Raw genomic sequence first — 11,235 nt, 5'->3', positions numbered from 1 at the left:
TAAAATGCGGTCGACAATGAAATTCTCAAATAATTCTGCATCCACGATATAATTCTGTTTGTAGAAATGAACGTCCAGGAAGATGGAAGGGACGACCATGAAGGACGCAGGCGATCGTGTCAAGGATTTTGTTCGGAAACTTAAGAAGGTAAATTTAAAAAGAGAGAAAAACAATGCTGAACCGAGGGGGTTTTCGTGGCAGAGTGATCGGTGGCAGCCGTTAGTTTAATCATCGCGCATTAGCCGAACTACCCCTTGGCCCGGAGGCCTCGCCCACTTTCACCCTCGGATCCCGCGTTTGTACGTACGTTCCGTTCGGCCGCCACTGTCAGCTTTGTTCCGTTCTCATTTGTTTTATTCAGTGTTCGCGATGCGCGGTGCCGTTTGTCACCAGCCACTCTTCTCGCTCGTTTCCGCTCGCCCGCTTCGGCCAATCGCCACCCCCCTCGCCTCGTCAACCCCCGACGTCATTTCCGTGTTTTCGAGTGCCGCGTCCAGGCCAAACGCGTTCCGGTTTTTACGAAATTTGTCGCTATTTTTTACGTCGGACATCGGGTTTAAAATATTTAATCCACAAGTAGTATTGCAGTTAACAATTCCTTATATTGGAATGAAATCTACTGAATTCTCCACAAACTCGATATAATCGGAACTGATTTTTTGGACGAAGTTTTTCTTGGCTTCACTTCGCCAAGAAAATATTTCATTCCTTTCGTTTCCAATCCGGCGACGGAAATAAAAGGTCGCCAATAAAGATCACCGGGGATTTTTAGTTTTCTTTTCCGAACAGACTGTTGTCCGTGATCGAAGTTAAAGCAGAATTTCGTGGACCCGGTGTCTTTTTGCCCGGGACGCGGTTAAGCGTGTCGCCGTCGTTGGAATCTTCGCCGCGAAACGCGTTTCGTGCATTTCCAAATTTACGGGGTGACGTCGCGCGTATCAAAAGAAATCGAAGGGCGAGAAGGGTGAGGGAACGGAAAAAGAAGTGGAAGAAGGTCGTCGGCTCGTTGGCAAGAACAATGATGAATGCGACCAACTCCCCGGGATACCTTCGTTGGAAAGTTCGGCGTGGAAAAGTTTCTCGCGACTACATCTGTGTCACGATTTTTCTCTTGCTATTTTTCTCATCCGCGTAATTACCGAACTGAACGAAACCGGAACTGCGCTTTAAATATCATATTTATAAGCCGTGATATTCATTTGATACGTTCCCAAAATCGGGACCCTCGATATTTATTTTCTTTCGCGTGCGATCATCCTCTTGTCCGTTTAGTCATTTATGAGTGCTCCTGGTGCCCAGCTTGAATTATTACGCTCGCCTCTCATATTGCACGATCTTCATTAGCGATCGTCGGCTGTGAAATGCGAAAGGAACATAGAACGTTACCGCTTCGTACGATATTATTTTATTTTCCAAATTCTTTCCGCTGCTTTTGTTCAGTTATAAAGGATCCATTGAGGATTTCTCACAATACCGAAAGAACCCTGATTCACGTTGCAAACGCTTTAAATGTTCACGGAACGAGGTAACGTCCTTGGGAACGATACAACCTCGCTGCAACGGCGTCGAAAGAGGTTTCGAACGAACGCGGAGAGGGAACGGGACGAATGAGAGGGCGAAGGAGGCGAGATTTCGAGAGAAAAATACGTCGAGAGCACGCAAGAGGAAAAGAATATTCCCTGGGTTGGTGTCGAAGCCCGCGAAGTGGCGCATCGCATCCAACGGTGAAAGGGGGTGGGCGATGAAGGGGTTGCGCGGTGGGCCGAGGGGAGAAAGACGAAGCTCCGGCTCGGTCGCTCGCTCGCTCGCGTCCCAGCGCGCAACAAAAGCGTGATAAATCGAGTACATTAATTCGCATTTTACCTTTGTTTGCGTTATGGAATACAATATTAAATGGAATGGGCGCACAATAGATAATGTTGGGCGCCATCATTTACGCGCGCGGCGCGTGGACGAGAACGTTGCTTAGGTACGGCCCGGGAGTTTCGCGTGGAATCGTTGTTCCCGCCATCGTCCTCTTCGTGGAATTCAGCCCGGTTCTCCACGCCCTCCCAAATTGTCCCGATCGTCCCGTTTCGCAACGAGAAGCGACCATTAATCCGCTACCTGCCGAGAAACCTGTTCTCTCCTTTTTCATCGATCCCATCGTTGATCTCGCCTGGAGCTCATCGTGCGTGTGCCAGATTTTCCAAACGTTTTGTCGTTTATATTAATTTCACGACTGTTTATCATTCATCTATTGATGAATTAGAATAATGGATCGCGTTAGTAACGTGGCAAGTGCATCGAAATCTTATCCCAATGATTCGAGAGTGGTAGCGGTACCGAAGACTTGTTTAAAATGGAGTTCTCGACCGAAAACCTTGAATGTTAATTAGAAAGAGTGATTAGAGATATGGCATCTCATTAGGCGCGAACGTTACGATAGCAGCAGTCCGCGTGCCATTTGTCGACGCCCAAGCAACCGTCGATCGTATCGTTCCCGGTTAATGGAATTCAATTTGAAACGATGAACGGCAGAATCGCCGGATAGCGGACTAAAATTCTGAACGTAAAACGAATCTTGCGTCGCGCTTGTCCGTCGCTTTTATGAAAAGGCGATACACTTGCTTCGAGGGCATCCAGTCGACGGATTCTCTTCGTGGAACGTAGGGGGAGAGGGAGAGAGGAAGTTAGCGATCTTTAATCCGAACCGTGGGGGAGCAGTTTCCGGTCGATGTCTGCCGGCGGAACTTAAGGTCCGTGGAAGTTGGTAGCTGCAAATGGTGTTGGCAGGCCTGGGTGACGCATGGATTCGATTCCTGGGAGCTCGTGATTCCGCTCGGTTAGCCCCGCGTCACTCCCAGCGAAACCCCATTTACCCGCTTCCAACCTCCCATTCCGCTCCCGCTGTCGTGGAATCTGGACGCCACAGCGGCGCGGCGTAGCTTTACCTATCATCTACACGCGAACACACGTATGTACGAACGTACGTACGTGTATAGAAGAGCTCGGCAAAGCGGAACGCTCGCAAGGACCGCGGGAACGCAACCGCCGAAGCCGATAGCACGAGTTAATGCGGTGCCAAGTGATCGTTGATCGATCGCTTTGCTTTGCTTTGCTTTCTCTCTCATTCCTTCTCGCCGCGAATGCATATCGTCGACAGAATTTAGCTTGCCAAAAAACACCAAGAAATTGATATTACGATATACGATATAATCGTTTTGCCTTGATAAAGATTGGCATGTAAATCGTGATAATGATATTCGATCGAAGAATTAATCTAATCGCTTCGAGCCTCGCGCAGAGACAAAGGACACCGTGTTTCTTGCACGCGAGATGTCCATTTTCCACGAGGCAATTTAATCATGGCGGAGGTTGTCTCGCAGCAACGAGGTCGACTCGAGAAACGAATGAACTGAACTTTCGAGAGCTATCGATTATCAACCGCCCGTCTTATTCTCCAGTCGCGCGAGGATCCTCTTATTCCTCTTCCGGTGCCACCCCTGTGCGGCGTTATACATATACCAGATACCCCCGACATTCATTAGCCCTGGCGATGCCGAAGTAATTTAATTCGTCGCTGGATTTGTGGAATGTTAATGAAAACAGGACAGGCGTCCCTGTATCAATTTCTGGTTGAAGTTCGCCTTAATTCGTTTGATGCGTGGAATTTAATTCAATTCCTCACCCTGTGCTGCTTTTTTTTACAATACCGCAACGCCATAACGAGAACCTGTTAAAAAATGTTTTATAGAAACTTTACCGAATCCACATTTTCGATCGAGTCTCGCTATGATCGAACCGATGTTTAATTCTTGACGGGAGTTCACCAAACTATAGACGTAGTCGCAACGACGCCGATGGTAGAGCGATATCGGTTTGCGCGTCGATGCTTGAGTTGGCCGAACGCTTCGAGGGGGTGGAAACAGGAATGAGGGTGGTGTACCGGCTCACCCTCCCGGGTAATGGAATACCTTCGTCGGAGGAACGCAATCACGTTGATGTTTCGGAACCCCAAGCCTGCCACGAGGGATTTCCGCGCTCATGAGCAGATCAGGCTCGCGTGCTGCTCCTCCGTCTCTCTCATCTTCTCTCCCGTCTCGTTTCTCCAATTCCCTCCTCCGCGTTTGTCCTGTCCCCTAATCTATCGATCAACGATATTGGCCTGAAACACTTTTTCCTTGTTTCGTCCCGATCGATTAGCAGTCGTCGATCAACGCTTTCGAGGCCTTGAAAAATGCGGCACAGGAAAGTCCACACAGTTTGAACTTTGAATCCCTGCCAACTAAAATGGAACAGTTGCAAGTCCTTTTCGAGGAAATGATTGCGGGAGGATAAGGTCGTAATTTTTTCATACATTCCGACGAAGGGACGGATTCAGCATTCCGGAAATTGCTAGGCGTTATTCTCCGAGCGCGGGGTCGACGAAAACCCCTCGGAGCTACGTAACCACCTCCGATCATCCCCCGAGCTGGGCTAAGTCGCTGGGCAAAGTTATGAATTCTTTCGCGGGGAAATCTTGCCGGTGATCCTTCGAAGTTGAGCGGTCGACCAGGGATCAAAGAAGTTGTGCGCCGGAGGATGGTAGGGGGTGGATCAAGTCGCCTTAAGGATCAAACCCGAGGGCTTCCGGAGACCCGGAGACGATGACGAAGGCGCCGAGGAAGGAGAAAAAGAAGAGAGGATGATTTTCGGCGAAAAGAATTCAGCGGCGGGTGTTGCGAGGGGGTGAAACGCGGAGTTTGAGAGAAGAGCGCCGGTGGAAAGGGAAGCGAAGCGAGCTAGCGACGCGGAATACAAAGCAGCGACCGAACGATAGGAAGAGGATTCGAAGGAGGCTCGGCGAGGGCTAAGGGAGGCCGAGGAAAGGGAAGGGGATGGCACGAGAGGACCCCCCGTCGTCTATTCAAAACCGGCGCATGAGTTATCGCCGAGGATAATCTGTAAATGATATTTATTTTGATTTTTGTACAGGAACGCGGTTTTATTTCGGTGCCCCGTTCTTCCGTCGACCTTTTTACGAATCGGTTCCGATCGCGGCTCTAGTTCGGGATTATAAACGAGCGCCGGCACACATGTTTCCAGGTGGTAAACCAGAAAAATGACTGTCCACCACGCGCTTCTGTCCGTTTATCGCGCGGGACCGGCATTCCGGCGAGCGTATATACCTACGCATTCGTGAAAGAATGCCGGGACATTTTTAACAGGCACTCGCTGGAACGAGGAGCAGACGGAAAGGTACGCGGGACGTCTATGTACCGATCAACGCGTAGTCGAATCGAGAGACCGAAACGTCGAAGCAGAGTCAGTTGGATACGGACTTGTCCACTTAGACCGTATCGAAATTTTTCATCCTCAGAACAAACAACAGCCAGCTCCCTTCCGAGCAAACTTCGGATTCTCTCTAATCCCGCGGAAGCCCTCCGCTTCACCGACTCCTAATATCAATGATAGCGAAGGGAGAGTCCCTCCGTGGGAGATTTCGATGCGATCATTGATACTGGAGCTCGAAGGACACGGGTCTATGCGTGTATCGCGTTTAGACGTCTCGGACCGTTGAACGAATAAGTTTGTCCAGGGTTGACGGAGACGCGGGTAGAGTGGAAGGTCGAGTCGAGGACGAGGAAGGGGATAAAGAGAAGAGGGTACGGGGGGGGGAAGACCACGAGGGAATAACGGAGATGAGAGACTAGTTAGAAAGGGAGAGAACGGGCCGAAGGAAGGAGAGAGGAACGAAGGACCCCGCCATATCAGTCTTGCTTGCGCCGACAGTTCGTCATTTGTCACTGTCGCGGCCATTAATAACTCCGCCATCCTGTCACTGTGGATAATACGAGTAGGTTCTCCGCGCGCCCTGCCTGTTGTAGCTCCGGCAGGGGTGGCGGTGCGCGTTCGATTCAGTTTCGGTTTAAGGGGTCGTTGCAACGGATTGGCAGAGCCTGATTCTTCAGGGGATGCGTCACGCTCTCATGGCGCGGGATTCTTCCATCTTGGGAATCTCTCGTTTTTTGCTAGCTAATCGTTAGACGCCGTCTCATGCTCCGCGTGTATCGCAAAACCCCTCGTTTAGTTTTAGCAGAATAAATGATAAAGAATAAATTGTATTCCGCATAAGAATTCGTACCGAGAAACAGGAATAAATAATTGGTTCGATCGAAGATTTTTTATATCGATAATTGTTTCGCGCGCATCCATCAAAGTTTGCGTGTGACGCGGTACAGAGAGCGCGGTTTCGACGAATCGTAGAGAAAAAAGGGACTGAGAAGCGGCCCGTCAGAGCTCGTCATCGACACGATTCCTGCGTCGTCCATCACTCCGAATACGCGCGTCTGCGTCGGACACCAAGTACTACGACGTCGTAGCGATTAAAACGAAAAAACGGAAACCCGCGAAAAAGAGAAAATAAAACAACGCGGGCATGAAAAAAAAAAAAACGGAACTAGGCAGAGTGGTGCGTCGGGGGTGAAAAAAATTTTCGCGAAAGCCCTTTCATCACACTTGCCCGCCAAACTGTCTCGCTGGAGTTTTTATTGTGTCTGAATTGCGAGAGCCGGACCGGCCGCGAGCGCGCGCGCACAGGGAGAGAGAGTTATTGTGAAAGCACCGAACATGTGGACGTTAACACCGCGAGAGAGCTCGTTTGGACCAGCGGCGCGGGGGTGGTCGGTAAAACGGGGGTGTCGGCAGCGGGACAGCTTGTTGGTATTACGTAAGCGTCGCGCGACGCGCGAGGCCATTTCAAAAATGGGAGAAAAAAATATATATACCCGGGGAAAAAGAGGTTACGCGTCCGGGTGTGATGCCAACAACACGGCTTTTTAATTAGAGCCGGCAGCGCGCCGCCACCTGACATCCTGCATCCACCGCCGCCATCGCGACCCCTTCATCAAAGTATCATTCTCGTTTCGTCGAATTTCACCCGGTCCAGAATTGTCGCCGTGTTACGAGAACTCGAATAAAAAAATTCGCGAGAGAGAAAGGAGCGAATGAGATGAAAAAAGTGTGAGAAAGATGTTGCGCGTTTCCAGTCGATGCCTGTACCGTTACGTCGAGCCTCGGGGCTGCCAGCGTTAATCGCATTGCAAATTTCGATGCGTCGGACGGCCACGTTTAATCGGCCCGACTCAATCGCTCCACTTATCCGGTGAAAGGCCCACGTGCACTATTATGCGTTTCGACTGTTCGAACGCAATGCGATTCGACCAGGAACTTCCTCTTTCGTGTTTCAAATATTATCTTAGGAAACTCGTTTCGAGGTTCAACGGACCCCAAACCGCTTTTGACTAAACGTCGATGATGCTACTAGATCGCAGCGTGAAACCCAGCTACACTGCAGCACAATGGGCATACAAGATTACAGCGGGCTTTTAACCCGATTTCTTAAGAACGGTGACAATAGAGTTTGCTAAACGATTGTACGAGATCGTGATCGGGGATCAAGGACAGTTTTTAAGTTACGAAAAGGATTTCAAAGTTCTCGCCGGGGATCCGAACCGATTCTCTTCTATCGCGGAGGACAACCTTCGTTTCCCGCGTCACGAATAGCGAGAAGGACTTCGCCATAAATCCCACCAAGGTTACTGACTCTCCGAGATCCTTTCAGTTTCCTCTTCCTCGTCTCTGCTCGTTGAAATCGTTGCTCGTATCTGGTTTTAAAGTAACCCTGCCGGGGTATTCCTCCTGTTTTCTTTTTCTCGATTTGCTCGAGAACCGGCCATTACGCCGCGGTACTTGCCGAAAATTCGTGGATCCTCTTAACGTCCGCTTTGCACGCATTTTTCACGGTCCGAGGTGAATTTCGAAATTACTCTCTAATTCAAACAAGGAAGCATTGGATGTTTCCAAATCTAATGACTCCGGCAATTTCATTTCAAGATGGTAATTAAAATTCCATAGCTATTGACTCTCCAAAGCTGAAATTGCGCAAGAGAATAATCCGTGATCGCGTTGAATCTTTAATTTCAAGAAGCACACTTTTCGTTGGCGGAAACCGATTCGAGGAAACGGCGTTAGAAATTTATTTGAAGTTCTCGCAGAAGATCGTGGGGAATAGGACCGGAAGCACGGCCGAAGAAATCATGAAACTCGCGATCGGGTCGAGGGTGGAAGCGGGAACGCGTTTTCCGCAAGACGAACGAGGGGAGAGTAAAAAAATATCGAGTACGATTTATCAGAGGCATTTCTTGGGCTGCTGACTCCGTACGAATTTTCGCAGTATTCTGCCGGGATGGCGAAAAATGTTGACCCCTTGTCGCTGTCTCTTCGACTCGTCCATCAACCGTATACCGGGACCAGTAACGATTATCGAATTTTACTTAAAATCTCGTTATTTCTGAAGCAGTTTACGTATAATGACGTCAGTGGATATCAGTTATAGTTTAATGGATGCTGTTGGTAAAAAGATAAAAATAATTGGGCATTGTTCATCGATCATGGTGAATATTTAGGCGAGTTCATGCATCTGCAAACTAACGAAGAGATTTCGTCTGGAATACGTAATTGTACGTAGCGGTGAGGAACGGTCACCAGGCTGAAAATGATTTCACGTCGAAGCTCGCTCTTGCGAGCCTCGCGTTGGCTGATAAACGGTGATTTATACGATGGCGTCGGCTTTCTCGAAATTTTCACCGGTTCTCCTAAGGGCGATGCCTCGCCGCGGACGTATGAAAGGGGACTGGGTTCGACAGGGGAATAGAGGTTCATCGGGCCGTGTTGCTACCCCACCGTCGATCCGACGTTTCGTACGAAACGTCCGCGACGCGGAAGCGAAGGGAAATAAATTACGTAGCGACCAACGGCTACGTCTAGTCCGCGTTCACCCTCGCCGAGGCCTCGAGGAACTTGGCTTCCTCGTTCCTCCTCTTCCTCGTACTTCGCGTCTTTCTTCCGGACAGAGGAAACCTCGACCAGAACACGCTCGACCGATCCCCGGTCCCGCGTTATTAATGCTTTTTAATTTCCAGCCGATCCCCCGCCACCCAGTCCTTCCCGACGGTTTAACAACGGGCCGCGTTAACAAATTGTGCAATTAGGATAGATCCCCCGGGAATTTGGTCAGCCGGATCACGGGGCTAATTGCTTTCGTGGCTCGCAACTCGTTTCGCGACGCATTCTCAGTGTACCATTTCGAAGATCCGCATGGTAGTTATGAAATTTTCGCGAAAACCGCTAGTCGAATTAGATGGACTCGTTTCGACTCAAAAATGTCACCGGACACCACTCAATTCTGGAGCGCCGCGAGAAAGTTTTTCGGGCCGTTCCGGCGAGAGCGCCGAACGAGTGTATCATTAAGATCTCATTATTCAAATTCGAGCTTTGCATACTTAATCGTCGTTGCGGGCCGCACGTAACCACTATAACCAGGGCGCGCTGGCTGCCAAAGATAAAGCATAATATCGCGATTCCCGGCCGCGTAATGATGATGACCGGCTTGCCGCCGCGACGGATAGCCGGGTAAGGGCTCTCGCTACGTAATATGCGTAATGTGAAAAGAGGCCATTTTCTGCGCGAGCAAAACAACCCCGTGCCCCGGCTAAATTCGTGTTATCAGCGAGAGGCGAGAGGAGAGGCCGCCGGGGCCACGGCCACGGAATGAAGTTGCTACGAGCAGGACGGACCCGGGGAATGCCCGCCTCGCGGCTTCGTTCAAACGCCGGGAATTATGCCAGCCATTGCCCGTGACGTTCGCGATTGAGTTATTTTAGCCCGATTTCATTTGTCATGCTTCGAACGAGCTCCGCGATCCGCGTTCTCCTATCTTTCGAACGAAACAATTCCGAACTCTTCCAAGAAATAATTGCACCTGGCTTAGAATTTTAACATACTTATCGTTCCCAACATCGGCATTGCTGTGAATATTTAAAAACTCAAGAATAATGTGTCGCCATACCTTCGGAGATTAGAGACTACACATTCTTTATTCTTTACGCAACGTCCGTACGGGCAGAGTTCCTCAATTTTAATATTTATAACTTCCAACATCATTTATATCGCCTTAAAGCCTCGATCTCGGAATGTTGTGCCAGGTGTCAGGCATATTCCCCGTACTCGGAGCTCGGAAGAGGCGTTAAAAAATTACGTTTGTTGCGGCTCGTACGTCTTAAGCCCCAAGTGGCGGGGCTGCGACACATAATTACTTTCCTTAGCCGGGCGCCCCGGCCATCGCGGACAGTAATTAATAGTCCTTCCTATCCCGCGAAGGACGCCGAATCTCGAGGATGCGTAAGCTTTTTTCCCTCGGCGTGGAATCGTGGCGAAAACGGGATTGCGCGGAGATATCGGTGTTCGCACGCGATCCGAGTTAATCTCTGCGAATCCTTTTATGCTTATGAAAGAGCTATAATTGTCGACGATGATTTGTGGATGTTTTGATCGATGCGAGGAGATCCGCGAAAGTTTTACGACACGCGGTCTCTGTAATTAATGGCGCGGTAATCCGAGAACGGTGCCTGCGCGAAATGAAAAATAATGCAGGAAGCGCGGCCTTAACTTCGCGAGGAACATCAAAGAATTTCGAAGATACTCGCTGAATTTCTGATCGATGGCGTAAGATTACATTGAAGATTTTTGTCATCATTCGCTATTATTAGGCAGCCAATTGAAAAACCGCTTGAAGAGGAGCGGGAAGGCTCTCGATCTTCTCTACGATCAAAATCAACCGAGGAAACGGAGACAATGCGAACGAAAAGACAAAGACAATGAGAGGTCTCGGCGCGGCTCACGACTACTGTGCTCGGGCATCCATCAGCGTTGATGTCTTTGTTCTTCTCTCCATTCCGGCGCGCGTAAGGATTCTCGGGGTGGAAGAGCGCGGCTTGGAAAAACATGGAGTGGCTCTCTGTTCGTCCAGGGTGTCCTGGTCGCGATCCATCAAACGTCACCGATCGGCTTTTTTCCCTCGGTCTGAAAAGCAGCAGCGCGTCTGAGAGACACGCTCGTACACCGAAATCGGCTGACCCGTAGACCAGCTGTCGTCGTTCCGAGACCGAGCAGACTCGACGAGGGTAAGAACGAGTCTCGCGCTAGCTTTTCCCTGGTCGAGACAATTTTTCAAGGTGTATTCGTCGCGCGCGACGCTTATAAGCTCGACCGATCCCGGATGGGAGATGGGTTTCTAACATGCTCGGGACACGGTAAACATGGACCGAGAATATGAGCGGGACACGTCGCGGCCCTGTACTCGAGATAACTCGAACACGCACGGCTTTTAGGTATTAATCGTGACAAGGCTTCCCCGCGTGGAGTTTCTGCTT

General features: G+C 49.9%; 1 long non-coding RNA gene across 1 annotated transcript in view; it reads left to right on the top strand.

Annotated features, from left to right (window-relative positions):
• Window positions 1-11,235, top strand: part of LOC113465117 (uncharacterized) — a 70,400-nt gene that overhangs the window by 34,405 nt on the left and 24,760 nt on the right. The window contains exon 2 of the long non-coding RNA XR_003389943.1: window positions 65-148. This is a non-coding gene — a long non-coding RNA (uncharacterized LOC113465117). The remainder of the gene's footprint in view (window positions 1-64; window positions 149-11,235) is intronic.

The sequence above is a fragment of the Ceratina calcarata genome, unplaced genomic scaffold (assembly GCF_001652005.2).
Source record: "Ceratina calcarata isolate Rehan_Ccalc_2016 unplaced genomic scaffold, ASM165200v1 scaffold88.2, whole genome shotgun sequence".
Taxonomy (NCBI): Eukaryota; Metazoa; Arthropoda; class Insecta; order Hymenoptera; family Apidae; genus Ceratina; species Ceratina calcarata.
Note: the sequence above shows the minus strand (reverse complement) of the source record. Positions and strands in the feature narration are given on the sequence as shown.